The following is a 24,267-nucleotide window of genomic DNA, read 5'->3' as shown; positions in this document are numbered from 1 at the left end:
GACATGTTACCTTTAAAAATTTGGGTTACTTTTTATTGCTTTATCAAAGGAGGCTGTTCTTCAACAAAGCTCTTTATCTAAACTGGAGGGGACACACTTTGAAACGATCATGGTGTAGTCAGGATGAAAGATCTGATTGAGCACGTTCTGGCTTCTTCCCAGCTTTGAACTGCAGACACTGATGATCCAAGGAGAACAGTCAGGAAACTGGGGGTGTGGGACTGTGGTCTGTCTGCCCTGCGGGTCTGGGCTGGGAGGCAGACTCCTACCTCCAGTTCTGCCTCTAGTGTGTGAAACCCTAAGTCTCTTTCTCTCTGTGGGTCTCAGCTTCTTCATCTTCATCTGAAACAAAATTGTTGTGCTAGCTAGACCAAGGACCCTTCAGCCTCAATATTTTAAAATTCTATGAGAATTCAAATTGCTTTGGAACCCTTTAACTTGGATACTTTAATCTGAATTCTTTGGGGGCAGCCAGTTTGCACATCTTTTTTTTTTTTTTAAATACATTTATTTATTTTTGGCTGTGTTGGGTCTTTGTTGCTGCACGTGGGCTTTCTCTAGTTGCAGTGAGCAGGGGCTACTCTTCGTTGTGGTGCATGGGCTTCTTATTGTGGTGGCTTCTCTTGTTGTGGAGCACGGGCTCTCGGCGCGCGGGCTTCAGTAGTTGTGGCTTGCGGGCTCTAGAGCGCAGGCTCGGTAGTTGCAGCGCACGGGCTTAGTTGCTCCATGGCATGTGGGATCTTCCTGGACCAGGGCTCGAACCCGTGTCCCCTGCATTGGCAGGCGGATTCTTAACCACTGCACCACCACGGAAGCCCTGCACATCATTTTATATACTACTTAGTTTGGTTAACTCTTTGTATTGCATATTTTCCAGCTGGCCATCAGATTTGCAAAACATTAATAAGTTGAAAATTCAAAATTGGATTCTCCATGTTCTGCTCTTTTGTTACCATGGTAAGTATTCAGGCTTGCCTGTGAGTTCTGAATTTGGGTTTGTGGGATGATAGGGGAAATGTGAGAAGATCTGAGGGCTGATCGCATGCAGAAGACTCACCAGTGGTGAGCTCATGTGTTCTGAGTGTCATAAAACATCTGTTTGGGTATCAGGCACACTCAATGGAGAGGGAGCTGGCCTTCAGAGGTGGTTAAAAATATGCCATGGCTTCCACAGATTAGACCAAATAGTTTCTTATGAACAGAGGTCACTTAAGGAAATTGGATTTCACAGGAAGAATATGAAAATAATCAGATGGAAAAAGAACAGGTCTGCCAAGTTTCATCCGACAAATACCTTTACTCTCTGGCCTAGTTCTCCCCTTGATTGTCTTGTTTGGAGGTATTTCTCATGTTAAGTGGATTCGGTTTCCAAAGTTTGTTTTATGTCAGTTGTTTAGAATTAGGAGCATAATTTCTAACTTACATCACTCTTGTAAATGGGGGTTGGTTCTCAAGCTAGACCACAAAACTCATTGACGTGGTGAAGCAACTGATGTCATTCTGCTGAAGTAGGTGCTCTGGTGATAAATGAGACACATGAACAATGAACGGATGGGGGGCTGGATAGGATGACTCCATCCTGCTGCTGCTTCTGTCTGATTCTTCTCTTCATTTGTTAAGTCATTTGTGCATTCATCCTTCTGACAAATGGTTTTTGAGTGCCAACTATGTCCTGGACACCTTATAAGGTGCCACAGACAGCGCTGAGCAACCAAACACATTCCCGGCCCTCATGAAGAATATAGTCCAGAGGTGGAGTTGGACAGCAGTCAAACGTCCCACAGATAAATGGATCTCAGCAACTGTATTTGTGTTGTGTGACACTGGCCTTGGCTATAGTTGACTGGACCAGCGGGTGGACGCCTAATCTGAGGTAGACCGGTCAGATTCTCTCTTCTGGGAGTTTGGAATTATGACTGAGTTTGCAGGTAGTTAGTCAGTTAGGGTTGATCCCTTGAATAGAGGGGATGTAAGTGGATACTGGGGGGTGGCCATCTTCTGCCACAATCAGGGGAAAGCAGAGTTCTGATTCTTCCCTCTCACATAGATCCAAAGATCTTTCCTCTCACAAAGATCCAAAGATCTTTCCTCTCCACTCATTTTTCCATACCCTCGCTGTCGCTCATCCTCTGTAACTTCTAAGTATACCAGTCTTCCTGCTTTCAGCCTTTCTCTTTTCCAGTGATATTTTGGTTTCCATATAAAATGTATATATGTACACACACACATAAATAAAATGTGTGCACATAGATATACACGTTTGCATGCACATGGATACATAGAAGTATATATAAGATGTATATATGCCTGTATATATAAAAATTTACATATATATATGCATAGACATAGACACACATTCAATGTTGTCTTCCTGCTTAAATTCTTCAATGTCTCCCCTCCCCACCTTCTACAGGAAAATATCCAGGTTCCTCAGCACAAATCGGCCCTGCTCCCTTGGTGTTTCTTTCTGCCATTCCATGCTGTTTCCTTTATTGAACCACACGCTTCAGCTTTGGTCCATCGCTTGAAATGAAGACACCATACTCTGGCGACTCATTTAACAGCATCCATTCATAGGCCCAAGTCTAGGACAGGGACAAAGTGGCACAGAGACAGCTGTCTTGCCTTCTTCCTCTTTCCCAAAGCCAGAACTGAGGGCAAAGAGAAGGGTGTGTTGTGAGTGGTGATGCCAGAATCCTTCTCGGCTCCCTTTTCGCTACCACACACTTGCCCTGTCTATAAATCTCATGTAATAGCCTGCCTTGTATGTGCTCTTCATGGAAGAGGATCCAAGGTCAATTCCTTTAGTTGATTCATTTTGCTGACACACACGCTGGCCTGCTCTCCATAATAACTTCTTTGGATGCCAAATTGGAGGGTAAGATGAAAGCATGAAGGAAATATTTGGTAACAAGAGGAAACTAGAGAAATGAAAGGGTAGAAATAAAAATGGCACATCTTCAGTGGGACACTTGTACACACAGGGTTTGTTAAGAACTGCTATTACTATTGAGATAAGACTTATTTAAGAACAAAATTCCCCCTTTTTAATCTGATTACAAAGTTCTACATTTTCTTTGTGGAAAATTTGGAAAATGCACAAAGGAAGGAGGGAGAAGAGGAGGAGGGAAGAATTTCAATGATTACACTCAGAGAGTTAGCATTTTGTGCTCGTTCTTTCAGATCACATCCCCGCCCACCTCCACCCCCCAATACACACACAGAGTGGCCCATATATGTACAGAAATGGGATCATCCTGTATCAAAGTTTTTTAATGAAATGCTGTGACCATTTCTCCCCTGGCATTTGTATTTTTTTTAAAATAGATTTTATGTTTTCCAGCAGTTTATTTATTTATTTGGCTGCATCAGGTCTTAGTTGTGGCATGTGGGATCTTTCATTGCGGCGAGCAGGCTCTTCGTTGCAGCGCACGGGCTTCTCTCTAGTAGTGGCGCACCAGAGCGTGCGGGCTCAGTAGTTGCAGCACGCGGGCTTAGTTGCCCCGTGGCATGTGGGATCTTAGTTCCCCCACTAGGGATTGAACCTATATCCCCGGCACTGGGAGGGGAATTCTTAATCCCTGGACCACCAGGGAAGTCCCTCCCTTACCATTTTCAATATTATTTTCAATGGTTGCATAACCTTCTGTGACATGGAAATACCAAACGCAGTTATTAAATTCCTTATTGGGCATTGAGTCTATTTAATTTCTAACTATCCTCACATTTCTAAAATAACTTCTGAAAAGTTCTAGAATCAATTGTTAATCTTTAGTTTAGGATCTTTGCACCCAATTTCGTATGTGAGATGGGCCACTTTTCTTTTGTTGCTCTTTTTGTCATCAAGGTAATGCTAACTTTCACAAAAGGAATTGGGAAGATTTTCATCTTTTGCACATGTTCTATATTTGTGAAATAGCTTAAGAGTTATTAGTTCAGATTGACACGTATACATTATTGATACCATGTATAAAATAGACAACTGATGGGAACATACTGTATAGCACAGGGAACTCTACCTAATGCACTGTGGTAACGTAAATGGGAGGGAAGCCCAAAAGCGAGGGGATAGCTGTATGTCTATGGCTGATTCATTTTGTTGTGCAGTGTAGGCTAACACAACATTGTAAAGCAACCATATTCCAATAAAAGTTAATAAAAGAAAAGAGTTATTAGTTCACTAAAAGCACGAGAAAATTCTCTCAAAATCTTTCTGGACGTGCTGGTTTTCTTGAGTGCAGCTCTTCGATGCCTTTAAAAGTTTTTGTCACCGGAATTGACCTCTTCAGGCTTTGTACTTGAGTCCATTTCCATAATTTATCCTTTCTTAGAAAATCATTCATTCCATAAGATTTTTTAATCCTTTGCATAGCCCTGTACTTTGTACACAGGAAATTCTTACAATTGAACAAATATCTTAATTTGTGATGATAAATACCCCATTTGTCATTATCAATAATATACATATTTACATGTTCTGACTTTTTTTGACTTTCAAAGATTTGTCAATGATATTGGTACTTCCAAAGAAATTTTTTTTTAAGACTTATTTCTCAGCTCTACTCTTTTTGCTTGGTTTTCATTAATTTGTTCTTATGTTCATAGATTCCTTAGTTCTGTTTTTGTAGATTTGTTTCATATTCTTTTCTAAGTTTTAACTGAATGCTCAGCTCATTGTTTTCATTTTAATAATGAAAAAAATTAAGGCTATGATTTTTTTCCAATTCCCATAAATTTTTATTGTGGTGAAGTGGTGGGAAAACGTGGCCTGTAAAAATTATACTTTTTTCTCCTTTTTCTGGTTTTCTTTGTTGCCTAAGTTATAGTAATTTTTTACAAATTTAAAAAATAATGTGAATTTTCTATTTGATGGGTGCACTGTTAAATAAATATCCAGAAATCTATTTTTATTAGATTAGTTAAAGCCTCTGTATCTTTTATTTATTTTCCATCAGCTTGATCTGTTGAAGTCTAGGAGTGGTGTGGGTTTATTAATTCCTCTATACCCCAATTTTAAACAATTATATTTGCTCAAATTTTACTTTGCTGCTTTAGTCATTGGGCCACCCAAGAGCAGCAGGGGAGGGGGCCTCTCTCAGAGCAGTCTGGGCAGAGAGAACGTCTTCTGTTCCAAAGAATTCTCTCTCCCTGTTTGGTGGTAGCTTGTCTGCAGGAATGGCTGCCATCAATTCCTTCCCTCCTGTGAGTATGGGCCCCTCCCCCTGGTGAGGAAGAGTCTATTTCTCCACTCCCTTGAATCTGGCTTGTGATAGTTTTGAATAATGAAATATGATGGAAGTGATGTTGTACTAGCTTTGAGACTGACGTTAAAAGGCCTGGAAATTTCTGTTTCCTGTTTTTGGTGCCCTGAGACTCGGTGTAAGAGTTCCAGGCTACTCTACTATAAAGAGAGACCATGTGGAGAGCACTGAGGACAGACAGGTGAGTGAAGAAGCCCGCTTGGACGTCTAGCCCAATATACCCCCGATGACTCCAGTCCTAGCCACCATCTGACTGCATGAGAGGCCAGACCCCAAGTGAGAATTATACAGGCGAGTCAGGTCAACCCACAGAACTGTGAGAGAAATAGCAAAGTATTGTTTTAAACCACTATGATGTATTTACTTACTTATCTTATTATACAAGTTTCAGGAATACAGCATTATAGTTTAACATCTGTTTACACTACAGAGTGATCACCACCACAAGTCTAGTTACCATCCATCAGTATACAGTTGATCCCCTTCACCCGTTTTGTCCACCACCAACCTCTTTCCCCTCTGGTAACCACTAATCTGTTCTCTGTATCTATGAATTTGTTTTTTGTTTTTTAGATTCCATATATGAGTGATAACATACAGTAGTTGTCTTTCTCTGTCTGACTTATTCGCTAAGCATAATACCCTCAAGGTCCACCCACATTGTTGCAAATGTCAGGATTTCATTTTTTTTTTATGGCTGAGTAGATATACACACACCACATCTTCTTTATCCGCCTATCCATTGATAGACACTTAGGCTTTTTCCATACCTTGGCTATGGGAAAAAATGCTGCAATGAACATAAGAGTGCGTATGTCTTTCTGAATTAGTGTCCAGAAATGGAAGAGCTGGGTCATATGGTAGTTCTAGTTTTAATTTTTTGAGGAATCTCCATACTGTTTTCCATAGTGGCAGCACCAATCGACATTCCCACCAACAGTGCATGAGGGTTCCCTCTTCTCTGCACCCTCTCCAACATTTGTTATTTCTTGTCTTTTTCACAATGGCCATTCTAACAGGTGTGAGGTGATATCTCATTGTGGTTTTGATTTGCATTTCTCTGATAACTGGTGATGTGCCTGTTGGCCATCTGTGTCTTCTTTGGGAACATGTTTATTCAGATCCTACGCTCATTTTTAAAATCGGGTTGTTTGTTTTTTTTGGTTGTGGTTGAGTTGTATGAGTCTTTATATATTTTGGATATTAACCCCTTACTGGATATATGATTTGCAAGTATATTCTCCCATTCAGTAGGTTGCCTTTTCGTTTTGATGATGGTTTCCTTCATGGTACAGAAACTTTTTAGTTTGATGTAGTCTTATTTATTTTTGCTTTTGTTTTCCTTGCCTTTGGAATCAGATCCACAAAAACATTGCTAACACTGATGTCAGTGAGGTTACTGTTTATGTTTTCTTCCAGGAATTTTATAATTTCAGGTCTTATGTTCAAGTCTTTAATCCATTTAGAGTTAATTTTTTGTGTATAACGTAAAATAGTGGTCTAGTTTCGTTCTTTTGCATGTGGCTGTCCAGTTTTCCCAATACCATTTGTTGAAGAGACTGTCCATTCTTCATTGCATGTTTTTTGCTCCTTTGTCATAGATTAATTGTCCATATATGTGTGGGTTTATTTTTGGGCTCTCAATTCTGTTCCATTGATCTATGTGTCTGTTTTTGTGCCAATACAATCTGTTTTGATTATGATAGCTTTGTAGTATAGCTTGAAATCAGAGAATGTGATGCTTCCAGCTTTATTCTTCTTTTTTAAGATTATTTTGGCTATTTGGGGTCTTTCATGGTTCCATACAAATTTTAGAATTATTTGTTGTAGTTCTGTGAAATATTCCATTGTAAACCACTGTGTTTAGAGTGGTTTGTTACAGAACAATACTGAAATAACTCATTGCTTTGCCTAGTAGGGCCATTCCTGGTTTGTGGAGCTGAGCCAGGAGTTGTTGTGGGTTTCTCTTTTTTTTGGACTCTGAACTTGACACTCTTCAAAGGTTGGTAAGGATCCTGATCTGTGCTCTACTCATTGCCTATTGCCTGATTGGCTAGGACTTCACATGGCTGGAATCCAAGGGTCCCCAGGAGAAAGATAAGCTCACTGGATGAGAGAAAGATATAACCCCAAAGGAAACCATCACAAATTTCCCTTTTTGTTCTCTTGATATTACTCTGCATTATTCATTATGAAATGTAGGCTGCTATGGTGATGAGAAAAGGTTGGATTGGGAGAAGCCTGGGAATGATGTTGCAATATCGAAGGGATTTTGCCTGTTTACACATTCGTGCGAGCTTACTTATATGAACTGGGCCTGAGACATCCTGTCACCTACTCCCATGCTGCCAGTGGGTAGCTCAAGGTTGAAAGGTCTCCCCTGCTTCTGCAGTGAAGTGGAACACATATGCTCCAATTATCATTCCAACCTGAACGTCTTTAAAAAATATTTTAATAAGTACCCTGACAGAGAGGAAACACAGTAAGATAAAGTAGTCTTGCCACCCAAATGCAGATGAATAAACTCTGTCCCAAGGTTCCATGAAAGGTTGCTAAGTGCCCATGTCTCACCTATGTCCAAAGTTACAATGAATTACTTGCCATGCAAATGAATGAATTAGTAAGTCCAAGTAGAGAAGGACTCTCTCTGATGGCTCCTGAGGAAGGTCAATATACCATTGCAGTCAACAAAGACAAAAGCATACATGGTGACATAAGGAACTGTATTTATGTCTCATCATTATATAAAACCTTGGCATATTATGTCTGCACCTGTCTAGTTCTAACTGACAAATCTTAAAAAAAAAAAAAAAGAATAGGATTGGAGAAAGGAGATTCAGGAAAAGTGATCAGGTAGCCAAAGGGACTCAAAATTCAGAGTGTTCAGGGTAGTAAGATGAAGATATATGCAGAGATTCCATGGGTCATACACTTCAGAGATGGAATTAATTGAAAACATTTGTTGATTCAAGAGGAAGCAAATGGTGCTGAATGGTCTGACCTGGTGTAACATGCCCTAAATATTGTTTCTTAGATTTGCCTTTCTAAAAACCAGCCATTGGTTTTGACCATCCTCTCATCACTGGTGGCATCCTGTTCAATATACATGGGTCCTGCTAAGCAGTGCAGCAATTATTTCTCCCAAAAGCCTGGATGACATTTTGGATGGTTCTCAGTAATAATGTTGCTTTCATGCACTTTTCTAAGATTTAGAAAAACAATGTGGCATGGTCATGCTGAGTGAGTGAAAGTGTGACCCAGGATGAACTAATTTTACTCACAGCCTTCCTTCTCTCCCTTTCTGTCTCTTCCAGTTAACAATCTTGAGTATATTTTCCCTGTCCTTGTCCATAATCCCAGTTAAATGACTCTGAGTACTTAGAACTATCATTAATATAGTCTTTCTATTTATTGTTTTATTTATGTTGAGGTATTTGCCTTAAAAAATTGGGTGCCAGAAGATAAAAACAGAGATTGCTTAGCCAAGAGTATTATTTAGCTTGGATGTGAAATGTAAAATTATGAAATTACTTATTCATCTGGTGCATAGCTCTGGCCTCATCCTGCTCCATAGATAGAAGCTCATGGATGAAGGTTTGTTTTCTTCTTTTGCACAGTGTGAGGAATCCCATCTTTAGGATGCATTCTTTTCCCATGCCTATAGCTATCCAAGTGCTTTCCCCAAGTGGAGAGAATATTAATTAAAAAATAAAGAATATTTTGCTTTTGTGATTGCTATATTGTTGCCAGTGAGACATAGGTATGTGTCTTTTAGGTTCTCAGCGTCTCACACATGCACCATTTTTCTATCCCATGACCCTGTCATAATGGCTAAGCTCCTTATTTGAGGGACCAGTTGCTTGTTTTGAGGTGAAAAGTTTCATACTAATTGCATCTACCATTCACCAAGCCAGGCTTAGTACTAATTGTTTTATACACATCATCTCATTTTGTGCACCTAATTGCACTGTTGGTTAATATTATTACCGTGATTCAAAAATGTATAAGTGGGCTCAGAAAGGCTAAGTAATTTGTCCAGGGTCTCTCTGCAAGTTAATGATGGAGCACAGCTATAACTCCAGCTCTGTTTAATGCTGAACTCTTTCTTTTGAGCAACATGTGCTTTTAGATGGGAATGAATCTAGGGCAGAGGGATTCAAGAAGCATGGCTACTTAAAGAGTTGGCCACCAGTAATATTACACATTTGAGAATCTGCTTTGGGTCCTGATACCTCCCCACTCCCACCATTCTCTTCCAGCTCTCTATGTCTCTGTTTTTAACTTCCTCAGAATTTCGGTGCCCTCTAGATGCTCTTCCTAGAGAAGGGTTCCATATATCCCCACTCTTCCTTCTAATCAAAACTTGCTTGTCCTGAGTGCCTTTGCCTTTCCGTCCTCTATGCTTTGTATGTGACAAGTCTCTAGTGTGATCCATGCACTGGGTCCACTATGAGGGTTTATTCCTTAATAGGCACTTTCTTTCCATGTCCACAAGTATACACTGTAAATAGAAATGGTTAATTGTCTCCCATATCCATTTTCACTTTCTTCCTCCAGCAGGTGAACCCTGGCATTTCACTGGGCACAGGACAATATAGTAAAGATTACGTTTCCCAGCCTCCCTTGCATAAGTTGGTTCAAGAGGTGGGAAGTGATGCTGACCTAGTGTGGTGCAGGAATTCGCAGGTGGGTGTGGCTTCCTTTGTGTCCAGGTGTGGCCAAGTAACCTATACTCTGAACAGTTGGATGTGAGAAATGATGTGTACAAATTCTAGGTTGTGCCTTAAAAGGGAGGGGTGTACCTTCCCCTTTTCATTTTTTGCACTATGCAGATGAAAGCCACACTCTTGGGAGAGTGGAGACACAAGACAGAAGAAGCCTGGTTCCCTGACAGCATGAAGCCACCATATTGACTTTAGACAGTTTATTCTCAGAAGGTTACATGTGAGAAAAAAGAGTTCTATCCTGTATTGTTTTGGGATTTGCTAGATCAGCTGAACCTCTAACCTTAATAATGTAACTCCTACAGGAAAACTCCTGAGACAGAGTTTTACTCTAAAGGGGTGGCCCCAATACTGGGCATTTGAGGTGCTGTGGCAGGCCATCGTGGTGGCCTGCTGGAACACGCTGGGCTTTGGAATGACTCTCAAATTTTGACCGTGCCGTTGGCTACCCGCTCCAAATTTGCACAAGCCGGTCCTTGCCCAGCTGACTCCGAGGGGCCTCTGACATCCTCCTGGACTCATCTGCTTTTCAGGTGAGGGCTGCTAGGCTCCTGCCAGAGTGCCCTGAAAGGTCATGGCTGATGTTTGCGATTGGCCAGACACAGTAATGAAAAATTTATAGCACTCAAAATCTGGGATTCATTTAGGAGTAAAAAGCATTAATTTAAGTTCTCCAACCTCAAAATTGGTTTCAGGCCTCCACTGGGCGCAAATACTCTTCCTAATTACAAGACCGCATAGAGTTAGATCTGAAATGGGATCGTGATCCGGTATCAAAATGCCTCATCTCCATGGTGCACGAAACACCTCACTAATTCTGGCTCATTAATTAAATATTTGTGATAATTCTTCCCGGGCTGGTCTGAGCTTACGTTCTGTAGGATCTGGGAAGAAATGTTTGTTAGGCTTATATTTAGTGAGAGTATAGCATGAATCATAAAGAGGAAAAAAAATTATATCTTAAATCTTTTGGAAAGAGGCAGGATATACAATAGAGAAGAGCTTTTGCAGATTTCAGCACCTTAATTGTAAATAAAGGATGTTGCTAATGACCAGTGCATTTTATTTGTTCAGTGGAAGTGGCCTCAGTAGAGACCTCCACTTGGAGAGACAGGCAGTGGCCCTGCCTGCTTCATTTCTGTCAATTTATGCGGTCCCTCCCAGTTGCACAGGCCCTTACCAGGACAGCAAAAGGTCACCCAGATGCCTGCATGGACCTCTGACTCTGGAATCCTCCTTGGCCAGGTTATGTTGCTGCACCTGGCTTTCTGCATTTCTTACTTCTTGTACGCTCTTCTGGCCCCAGGCTCCCCCATTCCTATGGGTTGGTGAGACCTTTGAAACTAGCTTGGCCTTTGTCTCCCTTGGCTGCATGACCTGCTCTCCATGTCCTTCCCAAGCGATCAGCCTTTCACCAGGGCCCACTCAACCGGGGGCGGAGAATGCTTGGGAGCAGGTGGTTACATGTACCTACCAGCAATGAGAAGGCCACTGAGACACTGACAAGTTGGGCTTTTTGTCAGTTTTCCTTGTGCTCCCTCTTCCCCTACCTTAATTTAAATCCAACTCAGTAAGGCTATCCTGTATAAGGGACTCTGTTTGCTGGTTTGGCAAGGGCAGCTTGGGAATGTTAGCTGCTATGTGGAAAAAGTCCTCGTCCTGCTCACCTGATTCAGAAAGACTGAGAGCTGAGGGCCAGGAGGCTGCCTGGACCATAGGAAACAGAACAACTCAGGGAGAGCCTTCACCTCCAGGCGGTATGGATGTAAAGGCCTCCAAGGCACCACCTTTATACACAACACCAAGTTCTTTACCTCCAAGAGGTTCTTTACCTTTTGTGAGGAAGGCAAGTTTTCCAAGGGACTCTGGTCCACCCAGGACATGAGCAAAAGGCAAAGATGCTCTTCCCCCAGGTAGTCCAGTTCATCATCTCCTGCCTCCTAACTAGTCTCTCTGAGACCTCACTTGCTCCTCTTTCCAATCCACTTCACTGCTGAGATCCAACATACCAATGTGCTAAAAATAGAGTTACCATATGATCCTGTAATCCCACTCCTGGGCACATATCCAGAGAAAGTATAATTCGAAAAGATAACATGCACTCCAATGTTCATAGCAGCATTATTTACAACAGCCAAGACATGGCAGCAACCTAAATGTCCATTGACAGATGAACGAATAAAGACAATGTGGTACATATATACAATGGAATATTACTCAGCCATAAAAAGAATGAAATAATGCCATTTGCAGCAACGTGGATGGACCTAGAGATTATCACACTAAGTGAAGTAAGTCAGACAGAGAAAGAAAAATATCATATGATATTGCTTACATGTGGAATCAAAGAAAAGAGAGATACAAATGAACTTATTTACAAAACAGAAATAGACCCACAGACATCGGAAAGAAATTTGTGGTTACCAAAGGGGAAAGGGGGAGGGATAAATTAAGAATTTGGGATTAACATATACACACTCCTATATATAAAACAGATAAATAACAAGGTTCAACTGTATAGCACAGGGAACTATACTCAATATTTTGTAATAACCTATAAGGGAAAAGAATCTGAAAAAGAATGCATACATACACACACACACGCACAAACATATACATAACGGAATCACTGTGCTGTACCCCTGAAACTAACACAACATCGTAAATCAACTGTACTTCAATAACAAAAAGTACTGATGTGGCCGACAAGGCCCTGAACGATCAGTCTCACCTCCTGCTCCCCTTTCTCCCCACCTGCCGGTCCTGCAGTTTCCTTTCAACTCCATGGTCATCACTACTTCATGGCCATCTCTACTTCATGGCCTTTGCACGTGTTCTGCCTGGAACACGCTTCCCCCAAACCTTGCTTGGCTAAATTCTGTTCACACCTCATGTTCTGCTTAGTCCCTTTTTCAGAGAGGTTTTCCTGCCCACCTCCAGTCTCAATTATGCCCACCTGGTAATCTCTTTCATGTCCTGCCCTTTTCCTCTTTCACCTTTGCCATTGTGTATTTCTCCCTTTCTTTGTTACAATACTGAAAGCTCTCTGCTGACCACTGTTTCCTGCATCACCCAGGGCCTGGCCCACAGAAGGGCCGCCAGAGTACCTGTAAAATAAAGGCGCGAAGAAGCAGACCCTGCTTCCTAGGAACATGGTGAAACATTTGTCAAGTACCACGTTAAGCCCTGTGAACGTTACAGTCCTATTCGTATCCTGTGAACAAGGTTAAAAGTCCGTCTAATGGGCACAGGGTGGTCACTGTTATAATAGCCATGGTTCATCCAAGCCTACTTATGTTATCCTAAAACCTCACCACAACCTTGTAAAGTAGGTATTACTATTCCCATTTCAAAGACAAAGAGATGGACGCTCTTGAAGGCTAAGGCCCTTCTCCAGGGCCACACACACAGTAAATGGCAGTGGTACCTCACAGAGACCCCTCTTACAATGGATGCAGGAGAACCCAGGAGAGACATTCCCTAGGTATTGGCACCCAGTAACTCAGCCTACTTATCTACCCTTTTTGAGGCCAGGGAAAAGAGCACTCAGGATTGTTAAATTTGGAGAAAGGGACACGGGAAGGTTAAATTTTGATGGGAATCAGGGAGGCAAAAGGATAAAAGTGTACAGAGCACGAAAGAGAAGGGATGTGAGGGGCACTGACCTTGGCTGGGAGAATCACAGAAAAAAGAGGAAAGGCGGCACCATAGATATGTCCATGCATCTCTTAACCTAGGGCTTTCTTCCCTAAATTTGTGCAAATTGCCCAGGAGAGACTGGTTTAATCTCCAAGGAGCTTTCTGTTCATACGTGAGTCACACGGCATAGTGTAGATTTGTCACAAAGTTTTGAATACTTTAGGAATACTTTCACAAATGCGAGTGGAGTTGAACTCCTCTGTCCCCTGTGTCATTTTAAGAGGAAAATGATTTTTTTTTAAAGCTGTCAGATTTATGTGCTGTGGGAAGGAAGAGCAGGATCTGAACCAAGAGAGGCATGGGTCCATATCCAGAGAAAACGAATTCGAAAAGTTACATGCACCTCAGTGTTATAGCAGCACTATTTACGAGAGCCAAGACATGGAAGCAACCTCAATGTCCATCGACAGATGAATGGATGAAAAAGTATACATGTATACATGTGGTACATGTATACAATGGGATACTACTCAGCCATAAAAAAGAATGAAATCATGCCATTTACAGCAACGTGGATGGACCTCAAGATTAGCATACTAAGTGAAGTAAGTCAGAAAGAGAAAGACAAATACCATATAATAGCACTTATATGTGGAATGTAAAATGTAGCACAAATGAACTTATCTACCAAACAGAAACAGACTCACAGACATAGAGAACAGACTTGTGGTTGCCAAGGAGGGGGTGCTGGGAGGGATGGATTGGGAGTTTGGGATTAGCAGATGCAAACTATTACATATAGACTGGATAAACAACAAGGTCCTACTGTATAGCACAGGGAACTATTGATATATTCGATACCCTGTAATAAACCATAATGGAAAAGAATATGAAAAAGAACGTATTACATGTATAAGTGAATCCCTTTGCTGTACAGTAGAAATTAACACAACATTGTAAATCAACTATACTTCAGTAAACTAAACTAAAAAAAAAAAAAAGAGATGCATGGGTCTGAGGAGTATTAGGCAGGATGGTGCCAGGACATCTCATAATCCTTTATGTTTTTGTGAATAACATAAGCTTGCGCTCAGGGTGGGGCACTGAGACACTCTGCAGAGGGAATGGAACGCAAGCCCATTTTCGGAAACTTTGAAGTAGGGCATTTACTGGCCTAGGTAGGGATTTGGGGGCAAGGGAGAGGAACACGGAGGAAAAAAGGAAAATAAGTGAAGAGCAGCAAAAGGACAGAGTTCTTCTCATGAACAGAACGGTTCTATGAGGAGCTGTAGCCTAAATCAGAGGCCGATTACTATCTAGATCACCTTAAGTCCATTTTCAAAGCGTGTCGACACAATCTTCAGTCAATAAAAAACAACAGTGATTTCAACCTACTGCTGCCAGGGAGGTCGTCAATCATGTAGACATGACTTCTTTGAGGTTTGGATATAATTACCATACATGACCTGACCAAAGGGGCAATATCTTCTATAGGAATGAAAGGAAAATTCCAAAAGTTCATACTCCTTGAAAAAGGAGATCCTATTTGTTTTTTAGACTTGCTCAGGCCAGAGATAACCTGGAATCTGTATTGATACAGGTCATCTTTCAAAGGCTATTGACACAGTAGATGGTTTTTTATTACCTTAGAAACTACTCCAGAGGCAGGGGCCCTGGCCATATTGTTGGACAGCATTCAACCTCACTGTTGGCAGGACCAGGTGGAGATGAGAACATAGTTTATGCACCAGAGTTTAAAACTCAAAGGGGAAGGGTGGAGGTGTGGTTTCCGTTTACCTTCAGTAACCCAACACTCAGCTGAAATTTGGAATATATTTGGTATACATCTACCTTTGAGATTAAACAAATAATCTGTAATACTGTAATTTTTAGCCATTTTCTCCTTCAGGTAATTCATATCTGTTTCCCTAGTCTTGCCTGATTTTCAGACACTGTTTTTATTTATTTATTTTTGGCTGCGTTGAGTCTTCATTGCTGTGCACGGGCTTTCTCTAGTTGCGGTGAGCAGGGGCTACTCTTTCTTGCGGTGTGCGAGCTTCTTATTGCAGTGGCTTCTCTTGCTGCAGAGTATGGGCTCTAGGTGCGTGGGTTTCAGTAGTTGTGGCTCGCGGGCTCAGTAGTTGTGGCATGCAGGCTCAGTAGCTGTGGCTCGCGGACTCAGTAGCTGTGGCTCGCGGGCTCAGTAGCTGTGGCTCGCGGGCTCAGTAGCTGTGGCTCGCGGGCTCTAGAGCGCAGGCTCAGTAGTTGTGGCGCATGGGCTTGGTTGCTCCGCGGCATGTGGGATCTTTCCGGACCAGGGCTCGAACCCGTGTCCCCTGCATTGGCAGGCAGATTCTTAACCACTGCGCCACCAGGGAAGCCCCTCAGACACTCTTTTAATATTCTGCTTGATCACTCTGATTTAACGAATCCAACACACAATGAAAATAATAAAAATTATTTCATTTTAGGCAAAGGCCTCCTAAAAAATTAAAACATTTTTGGTCATTTTGGTCATGATGGTGATGATGATGATGTTGATTCTTGAAGTGTTGGCCCTTGTTTGAACTAAGTTTCACTGATGACCTCCCAGTTTGTTTCAGCTTTATTGGAGCTGAAGGAGAGAGGACTGAGTTACTCTGCTCAAGTAGAGGACTATCCTTCCAATGAGAGCACTCCTTCATTGTTCCATTGTAAGAATGAACTAAGAAAATTCAGAACCCTCATCTCTCCGGGTTGGGAAATTAGTAGGAGGGAAAACTTACCAAACCAAAAAGAGAAACCGGTAGGAAGGGAAGGGAAACTGTAGGGGATTTAGAAAGGGAGATGCTAGCTGAACAGTCACAGGCAATATTTGGGTGAGATTGACAGAGGAGGTTGCTTCTAATGTTATCTACAAGGAGGAGCTGGCTGAGCAAGGTATGTTCCTTCCTCTGATCTGTCAGTGTCCAAGCTGTTGGTTAGTGAGTCATTCTTGTCTATATAACTTTCCTCCCTATCCATGTACCCCTGAAGTGATCCCAAACTGTGGATCACTGTCGCACCAGCACAGGCCTCAGGGGGCCTTCTGCATAGAGGTGACCTGATGCCAGGTCAGAGTTGCTCTGGGCTGGAAGAGAATCATTTCCTTGCTTCTCTGAGAACCACAGGGACCCCCTAAGTATGGAACATGGGGAGAGGGAAGGGCCTCTTTCTGAAGGCAAATCACAAATGTATGTCTTCTTCAGATAAATGAAAAGATGCCACTTCTCCTTATATCTGAAAGTGCAAAAAGGAGCAGTTCTAGAAAGTGATTATAAAACTGTAATTAATGCAAAATAAAACTTCAGAGAAGGTTCTGGGCCTTGCAAAAGTGGTTTATGGATCACAAATGTCAGAGTCCCACCACTTCAGAACACATCCGTTTTTGTGAATGAGAAGAATCCTTTAAAAAGTTGATCTTCTTGATATGCCAGGGCTGGGACAATGGTGCTGTTCTGCTCTAGTTTAAGGCACGACAAGGATGCTTCCTCCATCTTGGAAACTAGTCAAGTGCCTTCAACACCATTTCACTCCTTGCCTCCTTTCTCACCATCCAGTGATTCTGGGGTCATTCCCCACCCCCTTTCTGGCCTGCTTTTGTTCTGACGGATAGAGAGTAGCCTACTAAATAGTCTCTGGGGGAAAAGATAGTCTTCTGGTGTCTTTTTTTTTTTTTATTACTAGATTTCATTACTACTGTTATAGAGAATAACTGATATATTTATAATTTTGCAGTGGGGACAGGTAGGGCTAATGACAGTTCTGTCACTTTGAAATTAACACTAGGAAAACATCACTGTCTACTCAAGAATACTGAGAGAATATCTGACACTGGCTTTTTAAGCTCTCAACGTTTTTCACTTTTAAGGATTCAAATCTTGGGTCAGCCTGCCAGAAAACATTACCTCATCATACTCTGTCACTGGGTAAAGAAAAAATTCTGAACTAAATGAAGATTCAATTTCATACCAAAGCTCTGAGTCCAAAAACCTTGGACAAAAAGAATGACAAGAAGACCAGAAAAGGATTTTGAATGATGTGACCTTGCAAATGAGTGTCTCGGGAGACCCGGGCCATGGAAGTGAAGGTGGTGCTGAATGCAATGTAAGCAGAGGTGGCCAAGGCAGAGAACCATTGTGTTCTGGTGTGACCAGCCACTCCCACCTCCTCGCTCGGCCTTTGACGCAATGGGCTGGAACGCTTTTCTACCCACCAGGAAGTCTAGCTCAGACATCACAGACCCAGTTCTGTAATCACCCCTTCCAGCATGTATCTGCAGCATTCTCTCTTTTCTTAAATTACCACTTCTTTTATTAAATAAAAGTAATTAAGGGCGTTAAAAACTTTATGGAAAAAAGATAAAAGAAAACCTCAGGCGCATGACCATGACCACTGTTAATATTTGGGAACTATATATTTATTTCCACATTTCACTATTTTCACATTTCAGGGGATCCCCTTTTTTGGGGTGATGCAACAGGAACCAGAGATCTTTTTTTTTTTCTTAAAGGGGAAAATTCAATCCAAGCAAAATTTAATCGACTCACTGACAATATCTTTTTGATGAGCTGTCCCATGATTTGAACTAAGACCCCACTGAATGCCTTTTACATTATTTTTAGGTCCGCTTTTCACTCTCACTCATATTAAAAGTTAAATTATGATATAGGGACAAGATGGGGCTTTACCTGGAGAATTTAAAAGAAATATTCTTTCATTTGAGTATAAGGGCTAACAAACTGCCCAAACTCTGATATCTCATATGAGATTTTACTGTATTTTAGGTGCATAAAGTTGTATAGATACTTTTTGAAAGGTGTCTTTAAATTGGTTTCAATGGACATGACTATTTTGGGGAACAGTGGCCACCGAGTTCTGGTTCTCTGTAATTGGAGGGTCTCTATAACTTCTGGTCAACAGGCATCTGTTATAAATGTATAGTGTCATATAAAAGCCCCACACTACATAAAAAAAAAAAAACACTGAAAAAAAAAACCTGCCTTCCCATATGTTTCCACTTAGTATATAGTTGAATATTGCTTAAGTCTTTTCTGTGGCACTCCATCCATCTTCTCTGTTCTGTCCATGATGTTTTATTTAATGCACCTTCATTTTATTATGATGGTTCATATGAGCCGTATTCTCAGGACATACCACATAAAATCACCCTTTGTATCTGAGGTAATGATGATCTCTTTAAGAGTCTCGAAACAAATGTGATACAGGGGAGAGGAATCATTGGAGTGTCGGGATCTCCAGGGGTCAAATGCTCGATCCTTTAGTTTCATAGTTAGCTAGGATCAGCCCCCAACAATTTCTGCTCGGGGAGAAGATGATGGACCCTGCCTTTACAATCCACCAGAGGACAGTCAACTACTTGTTACGGAAATCCATTCTAAGAAGCACATTCGACTGAAGCTAAGACACAGAAGACATGTTTTGAAAAGTTGTTTTAAAGAAATAAAGAGCAATACACACACCTGCTTTCAGAGCAATTGTTATAATTTATAATTCTTTTTTTTTTTTTTTTGGGTGTACGCGGGCCTCTCACTGCCGTGGCCTCTCCCGCTGTGGAGCACAGGCTCCGGACGCGCAGGCTCAGCGGCCATGGCTCACGGGCCCAGCGGCTCCACGGCATGTGGGATCCTCCCAGACTGGGGCGCGAACCCGTGTCCCCTGCATCAGCAGGCGGACTCTCAACCACTGCGCCACCAGGGAAGCCCTATAATTCTTATATAGTACAAGGAGACCTTTTATGTTAGAGATACAAGCTGTGACTTCCCTCGTGTCTCAGATTCAGAGGTTTCAAAGCAATGACTTGTTGCTCCTCAACAGATGGCAAAACTCTCAGTTAATTGTCTCTTTACCCAAATTTAAGCATTTCTTATCATTCCAGGCACCAGTGGGAACATTTGGTGGGTGAGGAAACCTAATTTCACAGGATGATGCTACAACTGTAACTGTTTAATTTTTGCCCCAGAAACTCAAAGTCCAGCATGGCCTTATCTTGCAGACCCCTTCAGTAGCTCTGGGTGAAGAGGAAGCAGCAGGAATCGTTGCTCCCTTATAGGCTGGAAAAACTGAGCCACAAAGGGGAAGGTTAGGGCTCAGATCCAAGGTTTCTTGGACTCCCTCCGTGGGACTGTCTGGGCTCCCGATGTGGGTATTTCGGTTAAATATTTTTGCCTTTTCAGTAGGTGAAACCACCACCAACATGAATATTAACCAAAACAGACTTCAGGTTAGCCTCCCATTTCTTTAAATCATGGCTCTAACTGGGAATTTCATAAACAGAAAAAGGTACTGTCCTCAGGAGAGAGAGTTTCTCTCCAATAAAAATTTTCTTATAGTGGGCTTCTTTGGTTTTCAATAGCTAAGAAGCTTGCTCAAAAAAAATACGCAGGAAGGATAGAGCTGATTCTGGAAGAGCTCAACCTCACAAGAGAGGGGAACTTTCTGGTGGTGGAGGAGGCTGTGGCCAAGTACAGAGCTGCTGGTCTGGGCAGCCGCTGCCTCTAATGGACAGCAGGGTACACGGGCATTTTCTGCCACGTGTACTCATGACTCCTGGCTGTGACGGATGCATGGCAGAATGGAGCCAGGATGCCAAAGGGACTGGACAAGCTGTAACAATAGGCTAAGTTAAATAATTTAGGTATTTAGGATTAAAAGTCAGGTCTAGCACTTAAGAAAGTTGATTCTGGCGTGGGGGACCCCTGGCTCAGTCACAGCCGGGGTGAAGAGGATCTGGGGGTTTCAGACCATCTGGTCAAATTGAGACAGTTGTGTGACTGCCCAGGGAAAGCGAATGGATTCTCAGGCCACATTGGGAGGTCACTGCCCCTCCCTCAGGTGACCAGCCTGCTCCAGCCTGCTCTGCGGTGATGAGATACCACCTGCCGGGAGATTGGGGGCACCTCAGTCAGGAGGCTGGGGACAAACTGGGAGGCCTCCCAGGAGAGCTACTCGGCCACAAGCATCAGTTGGGCTTTTTGTTAAACACACAGATGCCAAACCCAAAGGATCCACTGAATCGCAATTACCAAGGGCATCCACCATTTCAACGTACACTAGAAGTTTGTGATACATGAAGTTGATGAGTTAGGTAAGAATAGAGCACAGTGCCTGGCTCATGGTAAAAGACCCAATTACAAGTGATAAAAATGGTGAATAAATAAAGAACAAGATCTACTCTTAGCCATTTTCATCAGTGATGTGTGTGTGCATGCGTGTGTGTGTGTGGGCGTGCGTGCACGTGTTCCTCATGTTGGTGGACGTTGGGATATTAACTAGATTCAAGGTCCCTAAGGCAAAGAGATTAACCTTTCTCCTTTTGGAGACTTTCTGTAGGTAGCTTGGGGAGATACATTTTCACAGAGAAGTTTTCTAATCACAGCAGGGGCCTACAGTCCATTTGGCTCGTGAACTGCTCTGACAAAGCCACCAATATAATAGTAGGACTACCAGAACCCTGATAAGGAAACTGGGGACTTCTTAAGAAGAGGCTGGCTCTGGGAAAAGTTGTCCATCTGTGATGGATGAGGAAGTTGTGATCTTTGGTCTCATTTGTTTAATTCTTTTAAGCATTGATTAAGTCCATGAAATAAAAAACATAATAATCTCTACATTGTAACCATTAGCAGAACTAAAAACGAGTTTCCTGATGTCAACACAGGGCAGCAATAAAGGCTCCTGGCTTGTTTTAATTGGACCTGAGCTTTTCAGACCAAGGTCTCTCCTGTCTTTGGGACCACTAATATTCCTTCTCCCTTGAGGGCCCTCCACCCCAATTAAGTGCTGATCTAGGTGGGGCAGGGATATTTAATAGGCCTTTGGTTTTCTGTTAGCCTTTTATTAATGCTGTACGTTACAGAGGCCAGATGTCCTCGGCTGGGTTTCACCTTCTATGCTGGGTTCCTGGCTGTTGTGATTTTGTTCCCGCTATGATCTCTGACTCCAGCTGAAAGCTGGTCAAAGTCCAGGCTGGAGGTGCTACCCCTCTTAGCAGAGCCCCAGGCTGAAGTAGGTGCTTTGAGAGGGAGCAGGCTGGCAGGCTCCATCCCCTTTCCCGGGACCTTCCCAGCAACTTTTTACCCTTGTCACTTTCATATCCTCCAGTGAGGAGGGCTCTATCTAAGGGGTCCGAATCTGTGACAACGGCATATTGAATTGATTGCTTTTTAGACTGACAAACACCATGGAATCTCCCTATTTATTTATCCTTAATAGGAAAATATACAAGGATACCCAACTCCCTAATTTTTTTCAGAACTGAAAATAAAACTTCAAATTCCCAGCTGTCATTTATTACTATTGCCTTTAGCTCAAGTATTTAAAAAATACATTTGCTTTAGAAATTGACCCAGGACTTCTGCAATCCACTGTAGCTGAATCCTGCCTGTTTAATTTTAATCAACAAAGGCGTGGGGTGACTTTCCTGCAATTCTCCCATGAGGGCTGGGAGCATGGATTGTGAAAACGTTTGCCTCCTGGATGGACACTTCTTTGGAGGGGTCTCTCTCTCTCGGTTCCTCTGGGTCTTCTTAAGAGTGCTCAGGGAGACTGAATCCCTTGTACTGAGCAATCTGGGGGGTTAGGGGCCACCCTGAAGACCTGTGGGTCTTCTGAGAAGCAGCTCCAGAACCAGCTGGGGGCCAGGACTCTGGGATCTCAGCCTGACCCGAGGACAGCAAATTCACAAACCACGTGACTGAAAGGGCACAGACATTTTTTTCATGATTCTTTCTCTATAAGAATCCAAACTTTATAGGGAAGACTGTCTTTTCTGCAGACCTCCTGATGCCTAGAAAAATAAGTGAACTGTGTACCTGTGAATATGCCCGTCACACACAGACCCTCCCTCTGGGCCAGTTCCTTGCCCTGTCCCACCCCTGAGCTAAAGGAATTGATCAACAAGAACAGTTTCTCATAGTGACAGTCATGACGTGTGCCAGCCACCGTCCTAAGCACTTCATAGTTTAATTGCGTTTAATCCTCACAACCTTCCGCGAGGCTCATTTGGCAGGTTCAGAGAGGGTAGTTAACCAAACCCAGGCAGCATGTGGTAGAGCTGGGTGGAAAACCTAGCCATGCTTCTCTGTAAAGTCTTTGTTCTTCTGCTCTCAGCTAAGCAATTCTGAGCCCCAGATTGGTATTGCTTATACAGAAATAATTGCACTAATTTGAACTCTCCCCGCTTCCCATTGTACTCCCGTAACAAGCAAGAGGATGAGGGAGGCATCTCTGTGACCTGGACTTGGGCCAGCAGCAGGGATGGGAGGCCCTGAGGCCCTAAGCACTTCTGGTGGGAACTGCTGACTGGTGCAATGGACGTCAGTGCTTGGCAGGAAGCTAGAACAGGTCATTACACAGATGGTTTGTAAGTTCCAAGGACAGGAAGCAGTGGTCGTCCCTTTGAGCCAAGGTTTGCAAAGAGTGAATTGGGGCCAAACCTCATTGTTTTTTGCAAGTCTCACCAGAATCATACATGGGGGCTGACAGATGTAGTTTATCTGCATTTCAACAAATCATTTCACAGTGTGTCTCACAGCACATTTAGAGAAAAGATGGACAGATGTGGGCTGGATGTTTAGTGGTAATTTAGATGGTTCGGAGAAGGTTGGACAAACAGCATCCCAAGAGTGTTGATGAATGTAGCAATGACAACAGCCATTTGTTCTGAGTGCCCTACACAGGGTCAAGGGTGTAGCCAGCACTTAGTAAATATTTGTTGGTCATATTAAACTCAGGGGAAGTCTTTAGTGACCCCGTGAAAGGGCTCTTTCTTTGATTTAGCAAACATTTACAGAATAGATGAGGAGTTTGGGGAGTGGAGGTCTGATCCTCGATGGAGGGAGGGGAAAGTCAGGTCCATTTTCTTTGACCTCTGGAGCCCAGCCTCACAGACATGGTGACGACAGAGGACAACCGTGGGTCTCTTGCTGTGTTTGGATGCACTGTTTCATAGCACTTAGGAATTCTGAGGGGGAGGTGTGGAGAGTACTGTGGGAAAATTGTGTGTGTATGCGTGCGTGCGCGCACGCGCGGTTTGTTTTCTGGCTCACTGCCCGCCTAGATCCAGATCATCTCCACTTACCTGTTTTTCATACTGGGCTTATGGTAAGATTGCATTTAAAGAAGGCCTTCTCCTTTTGGCTCAAAAATGTTTGAAAACCACAGACTCTCATGGTATTGAAGATGCCTTCTAGCTCTAAAAATGAAGTGGTTCTTAAAAACTGTGTGGCAGGAGGGAGTGCTAAAGGCAAGCTCTAAAACACATCGGCTTTGTTTCCCGTTTTCCTTTCACCTCCTGGTAGGCTCAGTCTCCATGGCAACTCACTAAAAGTGCCCCCACCTTGAGGCCCGCCATTTTCTTTCTTGTGAGCCCTCCTTCCTGACATCCTCTCAGCCCCGCAACTAATCTTCCTGTTATCAAACTGCATTCTTAAGTATAAATGACTGGCAACTTCCATTTCCCCAGTGCAGATATTTGCACCGTTAAAGACCCAAACTGAGAGAGAAGCTCTCTGATTGGTAGAGTTTTTTGGTTTTTTTTTTTTTGCTGTACGCGGGCTTCTCTCTGTTGTGGCCTCTGCCGTTGCAGAGCACAGGCTCCGGACACG

The 24,267-nt window shown here is 42.7% G+C and overlaps 1 protein-coding gene across 1 annotated transcript in view; it reads right to left on the bottom strand.

The window, feature by feature from the left end:
- Positions 1 to 24,267, bottom strand: part of ANTXR1 (ANTXR cell adhesion molecule 1) — a 246,335-nt gene that overhangs the window by 8,852 nt on the left and 213,216 nt on the right. The window lies entirely within an intron of this gene.

Source organism: Aethalodelphis obliquidens, unplaced genomic scaffold (genome assembly GCF_003676395.1).
Source record: "Aethalodelphis obliquidens isolate GAN/ISIS:26980383/991018 unplaced genomic scaffold, ASM367639v1 scaffold40, whole genome shotgun sequence".
Classification (NCBI taxonomy): domain Eukaryota; kingdom Metazoa; phylum Chordata; class Mammalia; order Artiodactyla; family Delphinidae; genus Aethalodelphis; species Aethalodelphis obliquidens.
Note: the sequence above shows the minus strand (reverse complement) of the source record. Positions and strands in the feature narration are given on the sequence as shown.